The sequence below is a fragment of the Phyllostomus hastatus genome, unplaced genomic scaffold (assembly GCF_019186645.2).
Source record: "Phyllostomus hastatus isolate PE091 unplaced genomic scaffold, TTU_PhHast_1.1 phas_contig_34, whole genome shotgun sequence".
Classification (NCBI taxonomy): Eukaryota; Metazoa; Chordata; class Mammalia; order Chiroptera; family Phyllostomidae; genus Phyllostomus; species Phyllostomus hastatus.
The window spans coordinates 57,617,873-57,624,233 of NW_025333857.1; the positions used below are offsets into that span (position 1 = coordinate 57,617,873).

A 6,361-nucleotide genomic window follows, 5' to 3' on the forward strand; every position below is an offset into this window, starting at 1 on the left:
TGCACAAAAACGCAACACAAACATTCCTTCCCAGACCACAGTTCCCAATGTCGGGTTCGGACAGCGTGGCCGGGGAGCCCTGCGGGCCCCCTGGAGGAAGCGGGCCGGGGGCAGACCTGGGGCGGTCGGCACTCTGCCAGAGTTCTCAGCCCCGGCTGTTCTCGGGCACCGCAGTGTGAGGCGGGCCACAATGAGAGCATCACCCACAGAGGGGCACAGACTGGGGAGATGAGCTCTGCCCCCACCTACCTAGCCAGCGGCCGCTACCCACGAAGGTGGCACAGTCAGAGGGTTGCTGCGAAGATTACATGAGTGAGGTAATATTTGGAGAGCACTCCGGAATAGCGCCCGGCAGCCAGGAAGTGCTTTATCGGTGTTGAATAACTGAAACCAGAGGCATCCTGGGCAGAAGGTGGTATACCTGGGCATATCTGGAAGACAACCTAGAAGCATTGCTCCTATCCGAGGAAAAGGGGGAGAATGGGCTCTTGGCCTTGGGTTGAGCGTGGCCAGGCCCGAGATGGGAGTGCACCTGACTACAGGAGGGGGGCCCTGCATTAACCGAGCTCAGAAGCCTGGACCTGGAGAAGAGTCGCTGCTCCTGAAACACACAAGGTCTCTCCATGCCTCTGAGCCTTTGCACCTGCCGTTCTGTCTGCCCTCTGAATACCATCTCTCTCTACCTTCGAGCCTGAAATCAAATGCCAGCTACTCCCTATGATGTTCCCTGATGCCCATCAGACCACTGGCCTCTCTGCATCTGGCTTTATGCTCTTCTAAAGCCGTTATCAGATAGATAGGTAGATAGATGGATCACATACACGTATCAGTCTTCCCAACTCTACCATGGATCCTTCCACAATAGGGGTTCACATTTCATCTCTAACCCTAATGCCCAACATGTAGTATAGACTCAATAAATGTCTGAATTTGCTGTTAAATCTGTGCTCACAACTGGTCTTCACTGAAGGCACAACCAGAAGCTACATGATGCAAGATCACTGGTTCGGGACCCATGACCAGATCAGATTTCAGCCAGGCGCCTACCAAGCCCTCCCTTTAGTTCCCCCTCAGGCAGATGAAAGGAGATACCTGTGAGAATAGAGGCTGCAGTTGCCCGGACCCAGGCGAGGGCAGTGTGGACACCGACCAGATCCAGATCCGGTGCTGTCTTTATTAGAGTTGGTAAGGAGAGCTGAGGCTCGGGAAGAACACCAGCAGGCTGCCCTGCCCCCACCAGCCTGTCAACACCAGGACAAGTGCAGAGTGCCTTAGGCATTCCAGCCCCTGAAACAGACCCTGAGGAGTGATGGGACTGGCCCTGCTGTCCAGGAACCACTGTCTGGGGGAAGGAAGGTGAGCGCTGGGATGATGATCAGCTCGCACTCCTGTGGGTAGAGAGGGAGGGACCACAAATTGCTGGTCCCCTCCCAACCTGCCGCAAACCCTGAGGGGCTTCCTGTTCCCTCCAGTCCCCCGAAATGAGCCTCTCTTGTGGGCTGTCCATCTTAGAATACGGAACCCCTCTTGAGCCTGGACCCACGGTTCAAAAGCTCAAAATTCATTCCTCTTGCTCCTGGACCCACACGACCTTTCCTAGCAGTTTTCTTATCTGCAAAATGGGGACAGGGAGGACAGTGAAATTAAACAGTGTATGTGAAATCTCCCAGTTCATAGTGAACAATCAATCAATTTGCTGAAACCAGACAGGAGTGGCGAAGCTGTGTGGGACCCTGAATTTGACTCCGTGTTAACTTGGGTTCTTTCTCCTGCCCCAAGCAGTCCTTTCGGGCCAGGACCTGACCTCCCCTTACAAAGAAGTCTCCCCTTGAACCCTGTTTTTGCTGGGGTGTGTTGGCCAGCACTGCACCTGCCATATAGAAGCAGCTTAATTAATAAACGCTGGCTGAACAGAATGCCTCAGGCACTCCGAAACGCCTTCAGTAACCTGACCTTTTACTTTCCCCAGCTAATGTCTAATTTGCATACAGGAATCTGTTTTAGGAGATGACAAATCACCCGCGACAACTCAGGATCAATACAGAGTATTAGGCACATTTTATTCTACTCTAATCTCTGCAAATTGGTATTCCATTAACTATACATGGGATTTATGGGAGCTCACTATAAACTAGAATATTTAACTAGAACGACCTACTGTGTCAGATAATAGCCTACTGTTGTTAATGTTCAACTAGTCAATCTCAGAAAGGTTTCCAGCTTCCATTCTACTTTACATCTTGATTTAATCATCACGAAAGTCATCTATTTGAAAGTCTCCTACAATAAAGGGCAGCTTGATGCAGAACAAAAAGATCTGCCCATGGAAACAGAAGACCTGAGTTATATCCCAGCTACACTGTGGAATGTGTAATCAGTGGCTCAAAACCTCAATTTCCTCATCTGTAAAATGGGAATAACACCAGCCTCAAGGGGGAGTTGTAAAAATTAAATGAGTTGATGCATGTGGATGTACTCTATGCAGTTCTGTAGGACTATACAAAGGTTATTATCATAGTAAAAACATAAGATGAAATTCTCAAACTCCGATAGGCTATTGACAGAAAGCAGGAGTGGATCCAAAAGGCCAGGCAGGATATTTGGCCCTCAGGGGACATCTGGCCATGTCTGAAGACATTTTTGGTTGGCACAACTGAGGGAGAGGGACTGATACTGAAATCTAGTGGCCAGAGACCTAGGATGCTACTCAATATCCCACAATGCATAGGGCAGGCCCCACAACAAAGAATTAACTAACCCCAGCCAAGAGGTTAAGAAGCCCTGATGCAGGCCCTGGCAGGTAGTTCAGTTGTCAGAGCATCACCCCATACACCAAGGTTGTGTGTTTGATTCCTGGTTGGGGCACATACAAGGATCAACCAATAAATGCATAGCGGAACAACACATTGATATTTCTTTCTCTCTCAAAATCAACAAATAAAAATTTTTTAAAGGAAACCCTTATCTAAATAATCACTAAAAGTTGGGTTTAGAAGCTTTTTAGAACAGAAATCTTCCTAACTAGGCTTTATTTTCAAGTATCATCTGCTTAAACATTTGCAGCACAGATCTCGCAAAACAGCTCTTTTCTAAGTACAGCTGAATTGCCAACTTCTGGAGTTTCTGAATGTATGAAACTGCTTTTAAAGATGCTCTCCGATTACAATTCAGCTAAATTGTTTTTCCAAAGCCCTTGACTTCAGTGAAGTTCTCCAGGGCACAAAGACAGGGGCTGTCACTCTGTCTGTCACTAGGCCCTGAAGATGCTTTCCTAATTCTAATTTCCTGGTGAAACGGGAGCCACGAGGGTCTCTAAACGAATTAAATTCACATCACGCCAACTGCTCGCTTGCTTTGTGCCGGGCATAGAGCCAAACACCTCCACATAATTTATCCCACTTAATCCACCCAACAACCCAGTGAGGTGAGCATTATTACCGGCTGTTCGCAGGGGAGAAAACTGAGGATCAGAGAGGTTAAACAACTCGCTCAAGGTCACCAGCTGGCCAAGGGGGGAGACTGACTTGACCGGAGGTCTCCAGTTTCCAAGTCACAAGTTCTTTCCACCACCTCGGACAACCCAGGTGTCAAGTTGTCTCAACTTCCCATGAATTTTTAAGGCAACCGCAACTTCCCAGTAAGTTTAGATTGCTGAAAATGGTTATTTCGGGGGTGGGGGTGGGGGCTGGGAGCTCACATTCACTCTCCCACTGCAGCTGTCTCCCCGCAGGTAATACCTGATAAACCATTCCATATTGCCCGCGGAACAGGATAGATTTATTGGCGCTGGAGTTCGTGCCAGGCCCAGGAAATGCCATCTTTGAAAGCCGAGAGGCGGATTCGCCCTGGGAGCTGAGAAGGTCTGGCCCCCGGGGTGGCTCGCTCAAGGCGAGCTGTGCGCCCCTCCGCGGCGGGGGGCCAGGGTCGTTGTGCAGCAGGGCCCGAAGGTGCCGCAGGCGGCGCGGGTTCCGCCAGTAGTGGTCCGCCCTACCCGGGGTCAGAGCGCACGCCCACGCCCCGCCGCGGCCGCGGCCGCGTCCCGGCACCGCCTGAGAGCGAGCCCCACCCGGCCCGGCCTGTCGCTCCCGCCAGGCCCCGCCAGGTGAGAGCGGTGGGGGCGCCCCCTCCCCGCCCCGACGTGGCACCGAGACCCCGGGGCTGCCGCGTCCGCCAGCCCGCCCGCGCGTTCGCCGTGCGCCTGGGAACGGGTGGAGGCGGGGCGGAACGAGCGCGACCCTGGACCCCGGTCGGCCTGCGCCACGCACCCGGCCCGCTGGGGTCGCGCCGGGCCATACCTGCAGCATCCGGGGGCGCGGAGCGCCCAGGTAGGTCGCGCTTGCGGGCGGCGCGGAAGCTCGCTCGCTCACGGCGCGACCTGGACGCCGTCTGAGCATGCCCAGTGCCGCCCGCGGGCGGCTCCCGCCGGTCGGGCTGGCCGAGACGGGCCCGCGCGCTGGGCGGGGGGCGGGCGCCCGGACCGCCCTGCGGGGCTTCCGCGCCCGGAGCTTTCCCACCGGGACCCGCCTCCCAGGCCACCGGGGCTCTTATGCCGGGCTCTGGGCAGCCCCAAGTCTCCTCGCGCGTGCACATACACATTCGTCCCATAACCATTTATCGGGCACCTACTATGTACCCGGCCCTCAATGATTTCATTCCTCCGAACGTCAAGCAGTCTGCTTGACAAATCTGCGAAATAAGGAGGAGCCTTGCCCCGAAGGTCCTGCTGACTCCCAGTCCAGTGCTCACGCCCTCCATTAGTAAGCTCCCGGACTTAAACCTTCCCAAGATTTATGGGCCCCCTACCTCATCTCTTCCACCTCAGCTCACACCTGGTTTACTGCAGCCCAGGAGCACCTTTCTGACCAACATACACTCAGAACTTGGACAGCCTCCTCGCGCCTTTCCCTTTTTGTGGGACGTCTTTGCCCAGCTTTTGAAGTGGCTGCCACCGTCTCATCGCTCAAAGGAACTCCTGGGAGAGGACTTCCCTGACCACTTTACTAAACTAACTTCCTCCTCCTGCTTTCCTCTCCATTTCCTCGCTTTATTTTTTCACACTTATCACTATTTATCCATTATCCAGTTCATTCAATGAATAATTACTGATCAGCTATTCCGGTTCTTCACGCGTGGTGACCAAATGGACAAAAATCTCGTCCCCCGGTGGAGTTTGAGGGGAGAGGCAGGCGACAGACAATAACATGCAAGTAAGCAAGCTGTATCGTATATTGGAAGGTGAGAAGTTCTATGAGGGAAATAGAACAGGGTAAGGAGAATTCGGGTGGAGGGAGTGCAATTTTCAATGAGGTGATCAGATCAGGTAACACCGAGGAGGTGACATTTCAGCCACGCAGATAAATTGGAAAGAGCATTCCCTGCAGAGGGGATAGCCAGTGCAAAGACCCTAAGGAGCAGGACTGATTAGGCAATGTCAAGGAGCGCAGAGGAGCAGGAGATGAGGTCGATAACTGACTTCCTCCAATTTGCTTACTTCTTATTGCGTTTTATTCGCCTCCGGAATTTCAGCTGTGGGACTGCAATGGTGCCTGTCTTGGCTGCACTGCCCCACACACGACAGCAGCGCCTGGCACACAGTAGGTGCTCAAAAACTGTCTGTTGGATGAATATGTGAATGAAGAGATGTAGAGATGGCTGGAAACATCTTGTCCGGACTCGAAGCCTGAGGTCCAGGGGGCCGGTAGGCCTGGGGCCATGGGGTGGGCGCCGACAGCACCAGGTACCCCACTTCGATCTCGATCCCCGAGTTGCACGTCCGGGGTATCACCACTGCAGCGTGCGCTGCGGGAGAGTGGCGTCGGGGGAATTCCGACAGAGCCTAGGAGACCCAATAAGAGGACCCGCCCCCCGCTCCGCCCCGCCCCGCCTTGCCTCGCCCCAACCTCCGGTCGTCCGAAAAACCTGGAGCGGGGCCGCTCGGCCGGTACCAGTGGGACGGACCGGGGGCGCACTGGGCATGCTCGAAGCCGGCTGCACCGGAGCGCCTGTGAGGAGGAGCCGCCTACCTTGGCAGGCGACCGCGGCAAGGAAAAACCCCGCCGTTCCCTCAGCCCCAGTCTGATCCTACCCATTCTTAGGCGAGGGGTGGTGGTGTGTGGGGACATTTTTTTTCAAAGCTCAGTGGGAAAGCTGAGAATTCAGAGTCTGCAAAAGGCCTTCTCTATCCTCTCCCAGCAGCTGTGTGACTTGGGTCATGCACCTTAACCTCTCTGTGCCTCAAATAATACGAATACCTATTTCTTGGGTGTGGCCTGTGTGCAGGGATCGAAGGAAGTCAAGGACGTGAACTTGTTCGACTCCTGCATATTCACGTTCTTGATTTCATTCAGTCCCCGCCCCCTGT

The 6,361-nt window shown here is 53.9% G+C and overlaps 1 protein-coding gene across 3 annotated transcripts in view; it reads right to left on the reverse strand.

Annotated features, from left to right (window-relative positions):
* PTPN3 (protein tyrosine phosphatase non-receptor type 3) overlaps positions 1 to 5,803 on the reverse strand; it is a 103,696-nt gene extending 97,893 nt beyond the window's left edge. Inside the window, exon 1 of one of the 3 annotated variants that reach the window (XM_045840328.1) lies at positions 5,492 to 5,803. The gene's annotated coding sequence lies outside the window, so the exon portion shown is untranslated. Of the gene's footprint in view, positions 1 to 3,737; positions 4,038 to 4,295; positions 4,423 to 5,491 lie in introns of those variants that run through there. The other 2 variants (XM_045840323.1, XM_045840329.1) reach the window with 2 other exon arrangements.
* Between the last annotated feature and the right edge of the window lie 558 nt (positions 5,804 to 6,361).